At 45.3% G+C, this 21,707-nt stretch overlaps 1 protein-coding gene and 1 non-coding gene across 4 annotated transcripts in view; both read right to left on the bottom strand.

Annotated features, from left to right (window-relative positions):
* The window catches only part of SASH1 (SAM and SH3 domain containing 1), a 361,653-nt gene that overhangs the window by 249,630 nt on the left and 90,316 nt on the right, over positions 1-21,707 (bottom strand). The window lies entirely within an intron of this gene.
* Positions 21,427-21,568, bottom strand: LOC118153185 (U4 spliceosomal RNA). Its single transcript, XR_004742455.1, has one exon. It is a non-coding gene; the product is annotated as a U4 spliceosomal RNA (small nuclear RNA).

Below are 21,707 nucleotides of genomic sequence, written 5' to 3'. Positions count from 1 at the left end.
TGGGACTATAGGCGCATGCTGCCACACCTGGCTAATTTCTTTTGTATTTTAGTAGAGACAGCATTTCACCATGTTGCTCAGGCTAGTCTTCAACTCTTGAGCTCAGGCAATCCACCTGCCTCGGCCTCCCAAAGTGCTAGGATTACAGTCGTGAGCCACCGCGCCCAGCCAATAATTTTTAGTATGCCTATATATCCCCAATATTGCATAGGATGTATGTATGCTTAAAAATATTTGTTATTTACATAAAATCCAAATTTAACTAGCTGTCCTATGTTTTTTTACAATCCTAGCTTCAAAGTTAGCATCATTGTTCTCATCTTAAACTGTTGTCCCAATCAAATAAAGGTTGCTCACTTAATACATAAACCTGTCACTGTCTTTATACACAGTATCTTTAGTCTAAGCTGTTTTACCATCCTGTTTCTTCAGGAAAATCAACAAACAAAAAAGGAAAATGACTTCCTGAGTGAGGCCCTGGTGCGACCCTCTCCACAGGGCCTCTCCTTTGTAGTTCTGGAAGGTCAGCCGCTCCCCACGACAGCACGCACCATGCCCAGAATGAGCCATAGTTCACATTACAGACTCTCTTCAGGGTGCTCTTCCACAAGTTTTCTTCCCACTCCTGGAAGAGCAGCAGCCCTGTCCATATGGAAATACTAGAAAGTTTAAGAATGCAACAGTAAAGAGATTCTCTTCTCCGAAGACCTTTCTTTTCTTAGGCTCACCCCATGCCGAGGGAAAGATCCACAGCTGCAGACCTGTGGCTCTTGGCCTTTGCCTTTGCAAGCATGGATACGTGTGCTTTCAATATTTTGCTAAATTCCCCAAATCCTTTCAACAAGGAGAGACAAGGCAGAGTAGTAAACTACTTCGGGCTTTGGTATCCTCCATGCCAGCTCCTTCTCATTAAATGCTCTGTGGAGAGAAAACCTTGTCCTTGACCCCTTTCTCCAAACTGCCACACCAAAGGGATATTGGACATGTGCCCACATATGTGTAGCACTCTAGATAAGCAAGTTGAAGGAGACTGCAGGTCCCAGCATGCTGTCTTTTGAAGCAACTGAAGAGGAGTGTTTAGAACCAATTGTTCTTGGGTGAGTCACTCAATCCTACTGAGTCTCAGTTTTCTCATCTATAAAATGGGGTTATGAATACAATGTATCCCATGGAGTTACATGAGATATTATTGTGAAGTCTTTAAGAACATAGTAACTGCTAAGTAAATGCTACTACTTTAAATATAAAAAATAAAATATATACTTAAGAATACACAAGGGCCCAGTATGGTGGCTCATGCCTATAATCAAAGCACTTTGGGAGGTCGAGGTAGGCAGATCACGAGGTCCAAGAGATTGAGACCATCCTGGCCAACATGGTGAAACCCCATCCCTACTAAAAATACAAAAATTAGCAGGATGTGGTGGCGTGCACCTATAGTCCTAGCTATTCAGGAGGCTGAGGCAAGAGAATCGCTTGAACCTATGAGGTGGAGGTTTCAGTGAGCCAAGATTGTGCCAGTGCACTCAGCCTGGTGACAGAGCAAGATTCTGTCTCAAAAAAAAAAAAATAAAATATATACTTAAGCATACACAAGGTCTCAGTGTGGTGGCTCCAGCCTGTAATCCCAGCACTTTGGGAGGTGTAGGTGGGCGGATCACCTGTAGTCAGGAGTTCGAGATCAGCCTGGCCAACATGGTGAAACCCCGTCTCTACTGAAAATACAAAAATTCCCGGTGTGTGGTGGCAGGCAACTGTAATGTCAGCTACACAGGAGGCTGATGCAAGAGAATTGCTTGAATCTGGGAGGCAGAGGTTGCAGTGAGCCTAGATCACACCACTGCACTCCAGTCTGGGCAAGAGTGAGACTCTCTCAAAAAACAAAAACCACAAATATTCCATAGAAATTTGCTTTTTAACAGGTATTCCCTCCTTTAAAGTGACGATGATTTCCAACAGGTTTGATGGTAACTGACAAAAGGCTTATAAAAGCCAATACATACAATAAGTGGTATTATTTCATTATTTAGAAAAATGCAAACTCTCTCTTGGACTAGTGCAAAGGATTGAATACAGACTGTCGGAATATTGAAAATTAACAATTTCACCAAGGGGTAAAGTGTGGGCAATCCAGCAATTGTCCCCACCTACCAGGTGACGTTCTGGCTCCCGTCAACACACAGCCCGCCTTTGTGCTGGGGTCTGAAGGAGAGAGGCAGGGCAGGAACAATCCTACCCTGTTCTTCTGGCCACCGCACTTCCTCAGACAGGGGTTAGTGCTTTTCTGCTGGAGCTGTGCTGCCTGCCGTACGCTGCCGTCAGCTTAAACTGAATGTATCACAGGCTGCCAAGAAAATAACTCTCTGCCCCTTGGGATTGTGACCCAGTTGATCAGTACTTAAAACAGAGATGGAAGGGTTCTTACTAGTCATATCACTTGTTTCCGTTTCTCTCCATTACTCCCTTTCTCCAAGGGAGAAGAAGCTGAGTTAAGAACAGAAATCAGAATCTGGGTTCTGCTTACCCAAAGAATAATGCATCCATTCTGCTCAGAAAATGCCTTGATTGTTGATTTGTTTACTTCAGCTCTTTCTCTGAAGGAGAGTATCAGAATTTTGGGGACAAAGCAAAAATTGGAAGAGAGAGAGAGATAAACTATGCACGTGTGTGTGCAAACAGAGAACTCCTTTTTCTAAGTGTTTAAAATGCCTCTGTAATGAGCCTGCCCACCCAACCGTGGAATCAAGACTAGGGCTATTTCCCCCCCAGAGCTACATTTAAGCCACCTAGAAGTGGGTAGCCAGGAATGCCAGTACTCATTTACTTCATTATCAGGGCCTCAGTTTGCTCATCTGTAAAACGAGGACATTGTATTAGACTGGTGTGTGTATGGTGTGTGTGTGTGAGAGGGAGAAGAAAGAAAAGAAAAAGAAGAAAGAGAAAGAAAGAAAGAAGAAAGAAAAAGAAAGAAAGAAGAAAGAAATAAAAAGAAAGAAAGAAAGAAAAGACTAAAAGTCTTACTAGTAGAAAAGACTTACTAGTCATCCATTAATTTTTCTTTGTCTATTTCAAAAGTGGGAACCAGATTCTATGCATTTTCACAAAATGACTGTCCTTGAGGTTTTTAACTCCCATTCTTTGGAAAAGGCAGGTGTCAGTACGGAGCATGGGGAGTGAAGCCTAGAATACCCCACTGAGCTGTTGAACCCCTTCAAAAAGAAACTCAACACTTTCCCCTGGTTCTTTTTTCCATTCAATAAGATATAAGGGCAACTCAAATGTTTAAGACATTTTTGCTCCCCTCTCATTTCTCCTTATGATTAGGACCTTGGGCTTTGATCACAAGGGCTGAGGGTCCTAGTTCCACACAGCCATTTATCAGGTGTTATTTAAAATGTGGGGCATCAGCAATTCCATGCCTCATGCAGGCTTTTCTGAGCAGGAAAAAATAATAAATAGAACAATAGCAACTATGTATCACGTACTTAGTTATGTTCTTGGCAGGGTGCTAAGAAAGCCTTTCAACAGTACATCCTGGTGAGAAAGGACCTATTGCTATCATTCCTATTTGGACCTCATTCTGGTTAGAAAGAGCTGTATCATCCATCCCTACTGAGAGGTTCAGCTATTTGTCCAGACTCTCCATGTTGGTAAGGAAAGGGTCCAGGATTTGCACGACTCTGACCCTGAAGTCTGTGTTCTCAACGGTTCCTGGATTCTGCCACTGGTTCCATTCCGACCGCTGATGCTGTGACCGTTTCTTGGCTGTGGAGCCTTATTTGAATTCTTGTCTGCCTTCTCTTGTGGCTAGTAACACATCTGCAAAGCCACTGTGGCCATGGAACCACATTTTTTTGTGTGCAAAATCCAAGCATACTATACTTTAGAAATGTGGAAATGACCGGTGCCACTTGAACATCTTTGAGTGGTGGGGCCGGCCCAGGTGTGGCAGACATAGTTGTATGGTGCTTTTTAGAGAACAGATTCCCTTTGCCTCCCGAGATTCATGCTAAGGTCTCAACTGCAATTCACAGGCTTTTTCATGAATCAATTCAGCCATCCAAATTAGGCCAATGACGATTTCTCTTGCTCCCTTGACAAATGTTAATGCTCAAAGAGTATACTCGAATAATAAATATTTCCTAAGTTCCAGTGAGAGACTAGAACCTCTGCTTTTCCTCCTATAGCTGGCATAGTTGTTCTAAGGTAAGGACTGTAACAGCATCCTTGACAGATAGTCTGGAGCACCACTGTCCCTTGGGGAAAGCTCTAGCCTATGGGTTCTCCTAGAATTCTAACTCACAGCACCTCTTGAGCAGGCTTAAAGGGCACTGGCATGCGGGTTGTAGAAAATTTAGATCCTGGCATCAGTGGCATAAACAAGATTTTTCCAATTCCCCTCCCCCTCCAGGACTAGCGGAGTCTCTGGCTCCAGCTCTGTCCATGTTGCCTGGGAAAGTACAGCTGTCAAGAAGGCAGGTGGAAAGCTTCCACACATAGTGCTGCCCAGTGTCCGGGGCCAAGCAAGTGGCACCAATCCAATGCCATCTCCAAAAACTGCGAGATGCAATCACTCCACTTCCGTTCAGAACAGAAGGAAAGCAAACAGTTTAAGGACACCCCCTCACACCAGGCATGCATCCGACAGAGCTGCAGACCAATAGGAGATGTTTCACTGGCTGCTGACTTCTGGCTGCATGCAAGGAGCCACGCCTGAAGAGAAAGAGGGCAACATCTTTGCTCAGCGCTAGTCTGTAGTGCTCTGGTCCTGAGAACATCTAGAGGGGCGTTCCCAGCACCACTGAGCACCTGCAGGGTTTGGATCATTTACGGTGTGCAGGTTGCTCTGTGGCCACCATACCCAGGTTAAAAGAGCTCTTTGGGATTATTAGAGATCATGGTAGATCTTATCCATCTTTCTGGGCTGCTGTTGATTCACATAGACCTTTTAGGGGTTTTGTTGTTGTTTTGAGATGGAGTCTCACTCTGTTGCCCAGGCTGGAGTGCAGTGGTACAATCTCAGCTCATTATAACCCCCAACTCTCAGGTTCAAGTGATTCTCCTGCTGCAGCCTCCTGAGCAGCTGGGATTACAGGCACATGCCACCAAGCCTGACTAATTTATTGTATTTTTAGTAGAGACAGGGTTTCGCCATGTTGGCCAGGCTGGTCTTGAACTCCTGACCTCAGGCAATCTGCCCACCTTGGCCTCTCAAAGTACAGGGATTACAGGTGTTAGCCACCATGCCCAGCCCTGATTCACATAGACCTTTCAAAGCTTGGCATTGAAACTATGATCAATGGAATTGACATTCCACTTCCATTGCTCTGCCCTGATGGTAGTTTGCTGGAGAGGGGAACTGAGGGGCCAGGGTATAACTCTGGTTCCAGCCACATGTGGAGCAGCTGAGTCCCCATGAGAGTCAGTGTTTGAGTAACATGCCCTTCACACTCCTCTTCCCGGGGCAGAGTCTCCTCAAGGCTATTTTTTGAGGTGTAGAGTCTCACAGGCCAGTGCATTTCCATAAGCACGTGGAAGAGACTGAAGGCAGTGTCACTAATATCTGTAATAAGAGCCATATCTCAAGGAAGATCCCATTTCTGTGGAAGGCTTCGTTAGCCCATATCCCAGGATAAAGCGGGCAGGGTCTGGAGAGTCGGGAGCCACTAGGCAAATGTATCACCTTCTGCCCTTGTGGATGGCAGGCAAGCTCAGAGCTCAGGGCAGACGACGGTTTAAAAGCTTAAAAAAAAATGAATGGAATAACCATCCAAATGAGATGGTTTAGTTATATAGCTCCCCGAGGCAGGAAATAACACTAAACTATTTCTCTCAGCTGCATGATTCTATGAAAAGATCATCACAGAAGACAGCTCTGTCTACCTTCTAATCTCAAGTAACCTTGAAAAACACTTCATTAAGTACATTTGACAAAGTTAGTTCCTTCCTGTTCCATATTCAGTGTTTTTTTCCTAGATTGCTTTGCCTGATTTTGCTACCAGTGTTATAAAGATGCTAGCCGCTCTTTCTCAGGAGGACCTTAAAATAACTGAATTCTTTTAAATACAAGTATCTATTTTTCTTGGCTCTAAGCTCTTCCTTCTTCTTTTCCAAGACTGGATTTCTGAGTTTTCTCTTTAACCTTATCCCCAGCACCCCCTGGGAAACCAGCAACAACAAGAATAACAATTACAATAAATACTTTATACCCCAAGCTGTGACTTTCTTATTCTTATTTTTTATTTTTGGTTTTCATTTGACTTAAAAGAGAATTTCTCCTTTTTTCTTTTTTTAAAAAGTCCTGATTCATAAATATAATTTTTTTCTTTTTTTGAGGCAAGGTCTTGTCTGAGCAACTGATCAACTACCTGATTTTTGCCGTGTCCTAATTGCTCAAGATATGGTGATGCCTCCCTGTGGATACAAAAACTGTAGGAACAATGCCACTAAGTTATCAGTCTGTGGTCCCTCATTTCCTTAAGTACAAATGCTTAGATATTATAAACTTTTAAAAAAGTTGGAGGCATGCCAGGCGCGGTGTCTTATGCCTGTAATCCTAGCACTTTGGGAGGCTGAGGTGGGTGGATCGCCCGAGGTTGGGAGTTTGAGACCAGCGTCGGCAACACAGTGAAACCCCATCTCTGCAAAAAATTAGCTGGACATGGTGGCATGTGCCTGTAATCCCAGCTACTAGGGAGGCTGAGGCAAGAGAATCGCTTGAGACTGAGAGGCAGAGATCGCAGTGAGCCAAGATTGCGCCATTGTACTCCAGCCTGGGCAACAACAGCAAAACTCCATCTCAAAAAAAAAAAAAAAAAAAAAGTTGTAGGCAAATGACCAATTCATATGTATTAAGAACAAAGTGGGAAACCAGAGCACACATGTGTTGTGTTGACAGATGCCATCAAATAAAATCTAAGAAATTAAATTCATCTGACACATACTTAATGAAGTACATAATCATTATGATGTTGCACGGTAATTAGGCATAAATGGGAAGCAGTCATTGGAAACATAATTGCTAGGATTTCACACAGTCAAATTGTTAGGTTTCCTCTGATCGTGTTTACTTTCCTAAGTGTGGTGGGTACCAATGTGGACGGTTTCCTCTCACTGCACATATCATCGTCATCACACACGCTGACTGGCACAAGGGTCCTGCACCCATTCGCTCAACAGCTAGACTTTCCTTGTCGCCCCCTTCTCCCAGTCCCTACCCTAGCATAACTGCATCTTGGATTCTGTCCATTGTAGTTGCACCTTCCAAACCCAAACTCACATCCTGAAGTGGTCCTTGAGCAGCTGCTGAAGCTGTGCTTTTCCCTTACTTTAGATGTCGGATGCTGCAGGCCTGAAGTAATTGATTCCTGGGCTCTGATGTTATGGATGGGAACTGTGCTGGGGTTGCATTAAAAAGGATGAAACACAACTGTGGGATGGAGATGGAAAGGTTTGGGTTTAGGTTGCTGGTGAGTGTGGGATCTCTTTTTAGCAAGGGACCTTGGTCATATTGGGAACTCTCCCTTCCTTCCTTCCTTCCTTCCTTCCTTCCTTCCTTCCTTCCTTCCTTCCTTCCTTCCTTCCTTCCTTCCTTCCTTCCTGTCTCTCTCTCTGTCTTTCTTTCTTTTTATTTTTTTGTGACAGAGTTTTGCTCTTGTTGCCCAGGATAGGGTGCAATGGAGTGATCTCAGCTCACTACAACCTTTGCCTTCTGGGTTCAAGCGATTCTCCTGCCTCAGCCTTCTGAGTAGCTGGGATTACTGGTGCCCACCACCAGGCCTGGCTAATTTTTTGTATATTTAGTAGAGATGGGGTTTTAATATGTTGGCCAGGCTGGCCTCAAACTCCTGACCTCAGATGATTCACCTGCCTCAGCCTCCCAAATTGCTGGGATTACAGGTGTGAGCCACTGCACCAGCCCCTATTGGGAACTGATTGGTTCCCATCACTGAAATATCAGGAGTGGGGCCAAGTGCTTGGGTTGTCATTGGGGATCTGCATCTCTCTTTACCTAAGCCCTGCTTTCTCTGTGCTGATTTTATCTTAGGCAGCCTTTTTTTTTTTTTTCAGATAGAGTTTCACTCTTGTTGCCCAGGCTGGAGTGCAATGGCGCTATCTCAGCTCACTGCGAACTTTGCCTTTTGGGTTCCAGCTATTCTCCTGCCTCTGCCTCCCGAGTAACTAGTATTACAGGCATGCACCACCATGACTGGCTAATTTTCTATTTTTTAAATTTGAGATGGGGTTTCTCCATGTTGGTGAAGCTGGTCTCAAACTCCTGACCTCAGGTGATCCACCCACTTTGGCTTCCCAAAGTGCTGGGATTACAGGCATGAGCCACTGAGACTGGCCTAGGCAGGCTTTTTGGTATGGTGGGAAGATGGTCATCAGCAGCTCTGGGCTTAAACCAGTCATCTTAGAAATTATACAACGAAGAGCCTCTTTTCCAACAGTCTCAGCAAAATTCTTCTTTTTTTTTTCCTAATTGAAGCTAGCAAGAAGAATTCAAGATAAAATACACCACAGAAGAAATACATTGGCTCCCAGCCATATCAAAAGCCTTGGCATTTTGTAATAAAGTTAAATATTTTTCTCTTTCATGATGTAATTTGTGTTTCGCTAAATAGGAATTAAACTATCTTGAACTTTATTACAAACAAGTGAGGGAAACAGTCCAAGCAATGATATTACTTCAGGGTTCTCAAATTGCAGAAGTTCGGGTTTATCTAATATCGAGGACACACTGAGACATGTCATACTGTGCCCCCTCAGTGTGACAGCACCTGAGCTGCCTGTCAGGAAATGCAAGTGTGTGGGAGGCTGATCCTCACGGCCTCCTGGCTCCCAGTCCTGACCACATGGGTTGGACCACCAATTTCAAGATATTCTGAAGATTTTCCAATGGTGGCCGGTAACGCAAGGATCAAAAAGAAACAGTGCAGTCACAATGGACTTTTTATGATAGCCACTCTTCAATATGAAAAATATTTAAAAGAACATGGGCATGGATCAAATAATATTCTAAAAACACCAAGAAAGAGAATGAGCACCACAAAAAGTCCTAATCACCTTGCACCTTATTAAAAAGAGTGCTATCGCGGTTATTTCCGGTTCGTCTGGCTTGGATATCACAGGTGGAAAGGAAATGCTGGAAACAGTGTGGGATGAAATAATGTGAAGAATAAAGTGAGTTGGGTGAGGTGGCTCACACCTGTAATCCTAGCACTTTGAGAGGCTCAGGAGCGAGGACTGGTGGAGCTCAGGAATTCAGGAGCAGCCTAGGCAAATGGCGAGACCCTGTCTCTACAAAACCAAACCAAACCAAGAAATTAGCCAGGCATGGTGGCGTGTGTCTATAGTCCCAGCTACTCTGGAGGCTGATGCAGGAGGATCGCTTGAGCAGGGGCGATTGAGGCTGCAGTGAACTATGATTTGCACTGTTGCCCTCTAGGCTGGGCAACAGAGCAATATCGTCTCAGAGAGAGAGAGAGAGAGCGAGAGAGAGAGGGAGAGAGAAAGCGGAAGAAGGCAAGCATGAAGAAAAGCCTTTTATCTCTTTCATAAAACATACAGAAATTTATAAGAAACTTTTCATTAAATCCCAGTTCTCAACTGGGAGAGAGAAGAGAAATTTTCCCTATATATTTAGGAATCAAAGACATAAAGGCTAAAGGATGTTGGCTGTGATCACAGATAAAAACTAAATATTTCATTAACACTTAGATTTTCCTCATGGAAGGCCAGGCACGGTGGCTCATGCATGTTATCCTAGCACTTTGGGGGGCCGGGAGATCACCTGAGGTCAGAAGTCCGAGGCCAGTCTGGCCAACATAGTGAATCCCCCCATCTCTACTAGAAATACAAAAATTAGCTTGGTGTGGTGGCGCATGCCTGTAATCCCAGCTACTCGGGGGGCTGAGGCAGGAGAACCGCTTGAACCAGGGAGGCGGAGGTTGCGGTGAGCCAAGATCGTACCACTGCACTCCAGCCTGAGCAACAGAGCGAGACTGCCTCAAACTACAACAAAATATTTTTCTCATAGAACTCACGGCTGTCATTTGTGTTCACAGAGGCTAACAACATGTTTATGCTGTCAGGATAGAAATGCAACCACACCCTTTAATCTGTCAAAGGGTACCGAATCCCCTGGACCCTATTCCTCAACACACAAAATTCCCTGCCCTTCTCTTTAGGTTCCTGTGTTTCAGATGTTCTCCAGGTCTGACAGCCTTTTCAGTCACCATTGTCTATGCCTCTAAGGCTAATTGGGCTTAAAAAGCAACCTTTGCCTAAAAGCCTGCTCTGACTTATTTTCCCATGGCAAAGGCATTGGTTTCTACGAAGTCTCTGTTGTTCCGGGACCAGACAAATCCACCAGAGATGCCCGAGGGGCAGACCCTTCCTCTGACCACTTTACTGCCTTTACCCCAAAGTCAACAGGAAAGGAAAATAGCAACAAAAGTGAGGTTAGAGGCTGTAGGCTTGAGATTGTGAAGCATGTGAAGTTAGGTAGGCTCACGCCTTTCCACAGGAAGGGACCAGTGGGGTGTTGGCATCAAGCGTGCCATTGTCCCCGCCTGAGTCAACACCGGCCAGCCCTCCCTTCTCTTTTCTTGCCTTCCATCAGCTTGAAGTATAAAATGCTTCTCAGTCATGGATTGTGAGGTGACCTGGACTGGGAATGAATGCAAACAATTCCTTGAAACTCATGTCGTATTCTAGTGCTTTGTTTTGTGTTTTTGGCACAGTGAAAAAGAATAAGGGCACAGGTATGCCCTAAGTTGTGCACCGTGTGGGATTCAGCTGTCTCCACCTGACTGCCTCTCTAGTACCTAAAGGGTAGGAGGTGAGATCTCTCTGGTCAGTTTTGTTTGGTACCCAGGCTTTGATGCCAATAATTCAGGCAACATGTGGTGTTCACATTTAGAAACAGACTCTGGGGCTAGCTGCCAAGAACCAGGTTGGAAGTGTCAATCTAATTACTACCAGGACATTTTTCTGATCTTAGAGTAGTCTCAGCCTGGAGAGTGTCTGTGTGTCTGTGTGTGTGTGTGTACATGTATGTGCACATGTATGTGTGTGTGTACACACATGTGTGTATTCTGTGTGTGTCTGTGATGGCTCTAGTGTTTGCGTGGGATTTGCTGAGGTGTAGGAAATGACAGAAGTCAAATATTCTCGAAGTCAGGAATGGCAAGCAAGGAGCATGGCATGTGGTAGATAAGAAATAAAACAGTGGCAGGATTTTTAATTTTTTTTTTTTTTTTTTTTTGACGGCGTCCCGCTTTGTCTCCCAGGCTGGAGTGCAATGGCGTGATCTCGGCTCACTGCAACCTCCGCCTCCCGGGTTCAAGCAATTCTCCTGCCTCAGCCTCCCGAGTAGCTGGAACTACAGGCGCGCGCCACCAAGCCCAGCTAATTTTTGTATTTTTTTTTCTTTTTTATTTAGTAGAGATGGGGTTTCACCATGGTCTCGATCTCTTGACCTCGTGATCTGCCTGCCTCGGCTTCCCAAAGTGCTGGACTACAGGAGTGAGCCACCGCACCTGGCCATGTTTTGTGTTTTTAGTAGAGACAGGGTTTCACCATATTAGCCAGGATGGTCTCGATTTCCTGACTTCGTGATCCGCCTACCTCAGCCTCTCAAAGTGCTGGGATTACAGGTGTGAGCCACTGTGTCCCGCCAGGATTTTTTATGTTGAAAGATGGCTATTTCATGTACAGATGCATATATGGTTCAACCCCTTCCTTTGGTTTAGTTCTATATTTTTAATTATATTGAATTTTAGATAATTGATTTTTAGAGTAATCCAGGAGCTGTATCTTTTCTAATCTGCATCTTTGGAGACAGCCTGTGTTCCTGCCACTGTCGCAGGGTTGGGCTGATTCCCGAGATGCCTCTACCATAGGAAATGGTAATGAGGGCTCATCTCACAGGCAAATCCCAGGGCCGCTCTGTCATTTACTCTGATTTCTCGAAGTGATTGAACAGCACACTTGACATACACTCCCTCTTCAGAGATCAAGTTATAATTAAACCCAGGGAAACTCCCTGACAGCCAGAGCCCACGGGTTTTGAGCTTGGTGCTTGTTCTTGCAAAAGCCGACAGCTATAGCTGATGTCCCTCCTCCACATGCACGATCAGGTAGGGCGATTATAAAATACCCTTCTGTTTCCAGTTTATTTTGTTTGGTGAGAAAAGAACCCACCAGAAAAGCGGATTTGCTTTGAATACAGATGTAAGTTTTTCTTAACAAAACTCAAGCCCTACTTTTTCCAGAGAGGACTAAAGGTTAGTTCCATACTGTGCCCACAAACAAGAAACCATAACTAAGCAGTTGAAAAGAGGGAAACACAAATGGCTTGAGAGACGGAAGGGGCCTGGGAGGATGCCATTGTGCACTAGGATTTAACAGCTTCATCAAAGGGAATGTGTTAAATGCTCATTAACTAAATTTACAAATGATCCATCCCCAACTGGGAGGTGTCAAAAACAACAGAGGAATACCATACACACACACACACACACACACACACACACACACACACACAGATTACAGGCATGTACAGACACACACACACATAGAGAGAGCAGAAAGTGAAGTGTGAAGTAACAATCTGCTCCAAAAACAGTTCCAAAATAAAATGATCTTAAATAGAGATATTCAAAGAGAGCATTAGAATAGATTTAATACAGAATGGAGGCAACAGCTCAAGAGCAGCAAATTGTCATCTCTGATGAATGTCACTAGGGAGACAGACTGTGGCCATGGTGGCAGGAGATGTGGCCATCCTCAAAGGATCCTGGAAAAGATGTGACACACACCTGGAAGTAGAGAGAGCATGGGCCGCTGGACACCAAGACTGAAGAACGCTTGATGCTGACATGCCGACAGATTCTAAATATTTGTTAGTAAAATCCTTAATTTCCCAAGTCATAGGGACTATTGGCCCAGAGGACCCTGAATCCTGCTGATAGAGGAAAGATCACACTGGATCACATCAGCACCCCATAATTGCCCCACTGATCCTCAAGAAGCCATCATTAGGAGCTGACTTCTTCGGTATTGTCCTGGGAATTGCCCAAGCATCTGGAGGAAGGAGAGCATCCTGGAGCTGAAGTCTCCTCCTGATGAGACAGAGACCCAGAGCGAGAACAGCACCTCCACCCACATCTCAGCCCTCAGGTCAGACCCTCGACTCCACCCCATAGGCTCGAGGGACAGCGCTGCATGGTCTGACAAAGCACGTGGAGAAGGCACAAGGTGATATGGAAGCCTGGGTGATGGGACCCCTGGGCTGTGGTTCTGCCTCTGCTGCTAAATACTCATGTGCCTGTGGCTGAGTCTCTGGACTGCTCTGGGTTGCAGTTCCCTAACTAGCTTAGAGATTTGTTATGGGTTTATTTGTGTTCCATCCCCCAAATTTATATGCTGAAACCCTAATCCCCAGGACCTCAGAATATGACTGTATTGGAGACAGGGTTTTTAAAGAGGTAATTAAGTTAAAATGAATCACTAGGGTGGGCTCTAATTCAGTATGACTGTTGTCATTCTAGAAGAGAGGGTTAGGACACACACACACACAGAGACAGCCATGGGAAGACACTGGAAGAAGACAGTGAGCCTCAAGCCAAGGAGAGAGGTCTCTGGAGGCACCAATCCTGCCGATGCCTTCATCTCTGACACTTGGATATCTGACTTCAAGCCTCTCAGACAGTGAGAAAATTAATTTCTGCTGTTTACGCTCCCTCTCCACCACCCCAGTTTGTGATTCTCTGTTATGGCCGCCTTAGGCAAACTAATACAGAATTCTTTATTTTTTTTTAAGCTCTGTCGCCCAGGCTGGAGTGCAGTGGCACCATCTTGGCTCACTGCAACCTCCGCCTCCCGGGTTCAAGTGATTCTTCTGCCTCAGCCTCCTGAGTAACTGGGATTACAGGTGCCCATCACCATGCCTGGATAGACTGGATAATAAAATTCTTTTAAAAATTATTTAACTTTTTTAGAGACAAGGTCTATGCTGCCCAGGCTGGAGTGCAGTGGCATGATCTAATACAGGACTTTTAATGGAGGGTCCATGGATCTGCTTCAGGGAGGTCTCAAATCCCTTGATGTTTATAAAGATTTTATGTGGACGTGCATGTGGGCACTTTTTTAGAGAAAGATACATTCTTTAGAATAGAATCATAATTTTGGGGATGTTCCTAAAAAAGAAAGTTAACATCCATTGATTATCACTAGATTATTGCTAAAGTTCCTTATAGAAGTAAACTTCAATTTTTAATGCTTATAATCCCGCAATTTCCAACCCATGCAAGCAACCTGAGACTTCAGTGATACAAACAGACTCCGAGATACCTGCTCGTAGATCACCAAGTCCGTCATCCAGACATCTGACTCCCTTAATTACGTGTTTGCATTGAAAACTGTTGGTGCTGCTTTGCTCATTTGGTAAGAACATAAGGAGGTAAGTCCGGGGTTGCAGGATTGATATATGCTCAGAGAATTTCACTTTCACTTGAAAAGTAAAAAAAGGGGGAAAACATCTACTACTCGAATTATCTGTAAGAAAATTCAGACATCTGATGAATGTCTGTTTTAGAACTCAAGGAAAATTGTGGAAAAGAGAGAGAGGAAAACAAACAACAACAAGAACCAACCAACCAATCAGCCAAACAGAAACAGCCTCTCACTGTTCTGGGAAAAGCAGCAAGGGCAGCATCAATCCTGGGCCCCCAACAAAACCTACAAAGTGTTCTCTGGCTACTATCCTAGAAAGTGGCATTGCCTGGGCCCCCCATCGCCAGAGGCCACTCTGTTAAGTAATATGCTATCCTTGGAGGATGCTAGATGCTTATCTTGGCTAAACCATGCTACAACCACAGCGGGGAGATAGAACCTCTTTTCCAGATAAACAAACAGGACTTTGGAAATGGTAAGGCAACTTTTCTAAAGCCAGAGATGGCAAGTATCGGAGGCTGGACTCCAGTGCAGGCAGCCCTACGTCAAACCTATGTCTTCCTATGGAGCTCAACACTTCTGTTGAAACTTCCCTCCCTTTCTCTTGTTCTCTTTTATTCTCTAACAGGAAGACCATATATCCTCAGAGTTCTGCACCTTTAGATAATCCAAAGAACACAAATGCAGAAAAATTGCTACCTTTGGAGTTGAGAGGGGGGCGTGGATATGGGAGAGATATGGAGTGGCATTAGCTGTGGAGGTAAGATGTTTTCTGAGGCTGGATAATGGGCAATGGGCACGCACTTGTTGGTTTGTTCATTTTGTTTGAAGAAGTATTGAATAGTAAACAAACTTCTTAAAGTCTGTCTTTAAAAAGATTTACTTGGCCTTAAAAATGTTCACACCCTTTGGCTGAGGAGCGCCATTTCTATTGGGACTCTACTGGGAGAAAATTATCCGAAATGAGGGCAAAGATTTATACACTAAAAGTTCATTATAGCATTTGTTTGAATTTGAAAATCTTGAAATAACATTAAAGGTCCAACGAAGAAGAATGGTTGGGTAAATTACACTACTTCTATTGGTTGGAATATTATACAGACTTCAAAACCAGAGTTTGTAATGGTTCAAGGAAACTCATTTGATAAAACTTTAAGTGGAAAATCAGGATATGAAATTATGTATAAGATTTCGCCGGGCGCGGTGGCTCAAGCCTGTAATCCCAGCACTTTGGGAGGCCGAGGCGGGTGGATCACAAGGTCAAGAGATCGAGACCATCCTGGTCAACATGGTGAAACCCCGTCTCTACTAAAAATACAGAAAATCAGCTGAGCATGGTGGCGCGTGCCTGTAATCCCAGCTACTCAGGAGGCTGAGGCAGGAGAATTGCCTGAACCCAGGAGGCGGAGGTTGCGGTGAGCCGAGATCGTGCCATTGCATTCCAGCCTGGGTAACAAGCGTGAAACTCCGTCTTGGGAAAAAAAAAAAAGAAAAAGAAAAAAAAGATTTCAAAGCTCTGGAAAATACTTTGAAACAAGACTAAAAGGAAACAAAGTAATGGGTGCCTCTGGGTTAGGTTATGCAATTACGGTTATTTTATCCTTGCTTATAAATTTTAATTTTTATACAGTAGAGAATGTATTACTTACTTTTTTTTTTTGTTTTTGAGATGGAGTCTCACACTGGCACCCAGGCCGGAGTGCAATGTCGCAATCTCAACTCACTGCAACCTCCACCTTCCAAGTTCAAGAGATTCTCATGCCTCAGCCTCCTGAGTAACTGGGACTAAAGGCGTGCGCCACCACACCTGACTAATTTTTGTATTTTTAGTAGAGACGGGGTTTCACAATGTTGACCAGGCTAGTTTCCTGAGCCCAGATGATCTGCCCACCTTGGCTTTCTAAGTTACTGGGATTACAGGCATGAGCCACCTTGTCTGGCCATGTATTACTTTCATATAATAAAAAAGTTATAAAATTTAGCCTGCCTATTGGTTCTTGTCATCAAAATTTTTCTGGTAGTTCCTATATTGGTCATTGGAATGACTTTATTTTTGGCCTGAAGTGGATGATATGCTATTCCTGCTAACAGACTATAGCTACCTCACAGGTTTAAGGGCAGGCATTTTGGAATTTCTGGCTCCTCCTGGTTACTGTACTTTAAAGAAATTACATAGATGTGATATATCCCCCCAAGCAATTCGGTGTGTTCCTGTATTACTCCATCTATTGCAAGACCAGAAGTAGATGAGGAAGGCTCTTCACTGGCTTAATATGAAAGCCAGGTAGACAGACACACCAAGTGGGGAATAGTTTTTTTTTTTTCATTTTGAGATGGAGTCTCGGTCTGTCACCCAGGATGCAGTGCAGTGTCTCAATCTTGGCTCACTGCACCTCTGCCTCTCCAGTTCAAGGAATTCTCCTGCCTCAGCTTCCTGAGTAGCTGGGATTACAGGCATGCGCCACCATACCCGGCTAATATTTTGTATTTAGTAGAGATGGGGTTTCGCTGTGTTAGCCAGATGGTCTCAATCTCCTGATCTCATGATCCACCTGCCTTGGCCTCCCAAAGTGCTGGGATTACAGGCGGGAGCCACTGAGTCCAGCCTGAATGCTCTTGTTCTTCCTATGACTATGTGCTGTGATGCTGTGTGGTTTCTGTCATGTGCACACACACACAGGCATACTCATGCACACACCTGCTACCTCCCTGCCTACATTCCACCCAGCCTGACTGCTCTGGAAGGAAGGTATGTAGCAGGAGTCTGGGGGCCTCTGAGGCAGAGCAGTGGTCAAAGCTGCGGGGGAGGTGGGGGGGAGGAGGAGGAGGGAGCTGACTTGCAAGCATCTCTTTCTGCTCTTTTTCCCCATCCTCTTCATTCAGTGCACTTAGTGATGTGGGAGGACAGTGTTTGACTAGTTTGACCAGCTGCTGTCCTCTCTGAAGAAAAAAGAAGTAAATCCTCACTTCACTATAAACACATCATAAGCTTTCTGGCAAGGAGTCCCCAGATAAAGTTGGGAAGCAGTTGGCTTGGGATCACTTTGTCTCCTCCTTGGGATACATGAGTGTATTCTTCAGGTGCTCTCTGGATACACCTTTACGGTGTCTTCTCTGGCAGTGAAATGAGCTACACTTAGAACCAGTGGCTCCAGCCAAGTTCGGACAACAGGGAGGAGTGAGTTTGGGGAGAGGGGCTAGGTTTGAGCTGTAGACTGGTGAAGGGATACTACATCTAAACTGAAAGAACCTAACACTGCTTTCTGCCTCTAACCCGCAATTTTCCTTCTTCTCTTCTAATACAGTGATTGTGTTAGTTCGATCCTCTGACAGTTTGATTTCCCAAGACAGAATTAGAAATACAGAATATCTCCTGGACAGGATGCCTGTGAAGGATGGAGCCTGAGAAGGAGAGCAGCAAGGGAGAAGGTTGAGCCGGAGAGCTTCAGGCTTCAGTGTAGTCCTGAGAAATTCACCATCAGGTCCATGGGGTGACCCAGAGTACAGAGTGCCCACTGGAGAAGTCCTGCAGTGAATAGCAATGGCCACGCCAGTCTTCCTGCCCTGCTCAGCCATTGGCTGACAGCAGCCCAGGGGAGGGGACCTTTCCACTAAGACAGCCAGTGACACTGAAGTGGGAATACGTCCCTCAAGATTGTTCTTTGAAAGGTGGTCTTTTTGGTTCACCCCAGTGGCCACAACAGTTACATTCTAATTTATGGCTTCATTTATATCACTGCTGACATGATTGTGTACTATAATCACATTTCTTTTTTCTTCCTTCCTTCCCTCCCACCCTCCCTTCTTCCCTTCCTTTCTTTTCTGTCCCTTTCCTGCCTTCCTGCCTCTCCTCTCCTCTCCTCTCCTCTCCCCTCCTCTCCCCTCCCCTCCCCTCCTCTCACCTCCCCTCCCCTCCCCTCCCCTCCTCTCACCTCCCCTCCCCTCCCCTCCCCTTGTCTCTTCTCCCCTCCCCTCTCCTCCCCTCCCTTCCTCTCCTCTTTTTTTCTTTGATGGAGTTTCATTCTTGTCAGCAGGCTGGTGTGCAGTGGTACGATCTCAGCTCACTGCAACCTCTGCCCTCTGGGTTCAAGTGATTCTCCTGCCTCAGCCTTCCAAGTAACTGGGATTATAGGCACCCACCAAACCTGGCTAATTTTGTATTTTTAGTAGAGACAGGGTTTCTTCATGTTGGTCAGGCAGGTCTTGACTTCCCGACCTCAGGTGATCCACCCACCTCGGCCTCCCAAATTGTTGGGATTACAGGCATGAGCCACCATCCCCGGTGACTTCCTGTTTTCTTTTTAAAATTTGCTCACTTCTCTATGTCCGCATCCATTATTCTGGTCCAAACTCTGACGGAACCATGACACACCCCACGGGAGGGTGAGGTCCTCAGGCTCATGAGTTGGTCCCGTTTCTTCCTTCTTTGAAACATGCCCCCGGGAGCCCTGTCTGACTTGGTTGCACTTTGATCATTCCTTTGCTCATTCCCTGTTTTGGTGGAGCATGTCCCCAGGAGTTTGTAACACAGGAGTGTCAGCGATATAAATGCTTTGACTCCTTCTATGTTTCTAGCCCATCTGACCCTTAACTGAGGGTTCTAGGTCAGAAATCATTTGCCCTCAGACTCTCCAGGCTGTTGTTTCCTGGATGCTAGTGTTCCTATTGAAAAGTCAATGCCGGCCAGGTGCAGTGGCTCATGTCTATAATCCCAGCATTTTGGGAGGCCAAGGTGGATGGCTCACAAGGTTAGAAGTTCGAGACCAGCCTGGCTAATATGGTGAAACCCTGTCTCTACTGAAAATACAAAAATTAGCCAGGCGTGGTGGCAGGCGCCTGTAGTCTCAGATACTCGGGAGGCTGAGGCAGGAGAATCTCTTGAACTCAGGAGGCAGAGGTTACAGTGAGCCAAGATAGTGCCACTGTACTCCAGCCTGGGTGACAGATTGAGACTTTGTCTCAAAAAAAGAAAAAAGAAAGGCCAATGCATGCCAGCCAGGCATGGTGGCTCACGCCTGTAATCCCAGAACTTTGGGAGGCCGAGGCAGGTGGATCACGTGAGGCGAGGAGATCTAGAAAAGCCTGGCCAAAATGGCAAAACCTGGTCTCTGCTAAAAATACAAATAATTAGCCAGGCATGGTAGTGCATGCCTGTAACTCCAGCTACTTGGGATGCTGAAGCACGAGAATTGCTTGAACCCAGGAGGCAGAGGTGCAGTGAGCTGAGATCACGACACTGTACTGCAGCCTGGGTGACAGAGCGAGACTGTCTCAAACAAAACAAAACAAAAGACTCTCCTATTTAACCCTACTGCTCTGACATTTCACAATGATGTGCCTTATTCTCTGTGCTGGTGCTAGGTCTTTTTCTCTTTCTCTCTCTGTCCCTTTTGTTGTCATTGTTGTGAAACAAGGTCTCACTCTGTCACGCAGGCTGGAGTGCAGTGGTGCCATCATGGCTCACCCCGGCCTCGACCACCCAGGCTCAAGCGAGTCTCCTGCTGCAGCCTCCTGCGTAGCTGGGACTATAGGCATGTGCAACCACACTCAGCCAACTTTCTCTTTCTTCTTTTTGTAGGGATGGGGGTCTCTTTGTTTCCCAGGCTGATCTCGAACTTGGGCTCAAGTGATCCTAGGGATGGGTGCAGTGGCTCACCCCTGTGGGGGTCTTTACATCCCCTTTATTGATCCTCTTTTGATCTATTTGTTCATCAAGGTAATAAAGGACTACCAAGGATCTAGGACCTGGTATATGCCACATATTGTACTTTCTACTCAGTATGTCTCATTTCACCTTCACAGACTCCCTGCAGCTGAGCGTTATTATATCCATTTGCGGGCCAGGACTGCTGCTCAGAAGCTTTACACAGGACACTGAACTCTGACAGGTGAATAGCTGCCAAGTGGCGAAGGTTGGCCTGCAGTGGGCAACAGTCTGACTTCCAAGCTGGCTGCTCTTTCCAGGGCAACCACCCAGAGGCGGGTTCCAGTGCTAGGTGATGGCAGGATTGCATGTCAAGTGCTTCATAGGGGGATGTACGTTCCATGGGGGCTGAGACCTTGGCTGGTCTGATCACCACCAACAACCAAGCACAAGAACAATCCTTGCAGTGCTGAAAATACACAATCTTTTCTTTCTTTCTTTCTTTCTTTTTTTTTTTTAATGTTGATGGGAAAATGAGTGTGTTGGGGGAATGTCAGGGGGAATGTTGGAGGGGGGAATGTTGCAGGGGTGGGAATTTTTTTTTTCAATACAGTCTCACTGTCACCCAGGCTGACGTGCAGTGGCACAATCTTGGCTCACTGCAGCCTCTGCCTCCCAGGATCAATCAATTCTTCTGTCTCAGCCTCCTAAGTAGCTGGGACTACAGGCGTGCACCACCAGGCCCAGATAATTTTTGTATTTTTGGTAGAGACAGGGTTTCACCATGTTGGCCAAGCTGGTGTCAAACTCCAGGTGTCAAGTGATCTGCCTGCCTCAGCCTTCTAAGTGCTGAAATTACAGGCATGAGCCTCTGCTCCCAACAATCAATATTTTTTAAAAGGATGAATGAATGAATGCATAGATGAACATAATTTCATTTAATTCTCAGAGCAACTCAGTTGTAACTCTAATTAACCCTTTTGTAAAAGGTTAGAAAGCAAATCCCAGCATTCTGGGATTTTTGTTTGCCAGGGGATTGGTCTTTCTAGGAATCGTTTTTGTGTAATCTTAGAATTACCCATGATGATAACCCATCTACCCCTTGGCAACCAGAACCCAGCAGGATAGCTGAGTTGGCTTGGTTGAGTGACTGAACATTTATTCAACAAAATATTATTGAGTGAGTGTCCACTGTGTGCTAGGCACTAGGCTGGGAGATTTACATTCATTAAATCTCATGCTATCCCCACAATGGCCCTGCCGAGTAGCCAGTTGGCCTAAAACCAGTTTCTTTCTTTCTTTTTTATTTTTTAATTCAGTCTCCATAGAGACTGTCAAAAATTGCCCAATGCCGACTGTATTTCAAGTCGTCATGGCGGGATATTGGGAAAAGTTTTCAATTAGCAATAATTGCGCCTCGGATAAACCTCACTGGCTACGATACTACCACTGCACAAAGTTAAAACTAGTTTCTTAAAGATTCATTTGCTTGGCCAGGATGCAGTGGCTCACGCCTGTAATCCTAGCACTATGGGAGGCTGAGGCGGGCGGATTGCCTGAGCCCAGGAATTTGAGACCAGCCTGGGCAACACATTAAAAC

Source organism: Callithrix jacchus, chromosome 4 (assembly GCF_049354715.1).
Source record: "Callithrix jacchus isolate 240 chromosome 4, calJac240_pri, whole genome shotgun sequence".
NCBI classification, from domain to species: Eukaryota; Metazoa; Chordata; class Mammalia; order Primates; family Cebidae; genus Callithrix; species Callithrix jacchus.
Note: the sequence above shows the minus strand (reverse complement) of the source record. Positions and strands in the feature narration are given on the sequence as shown.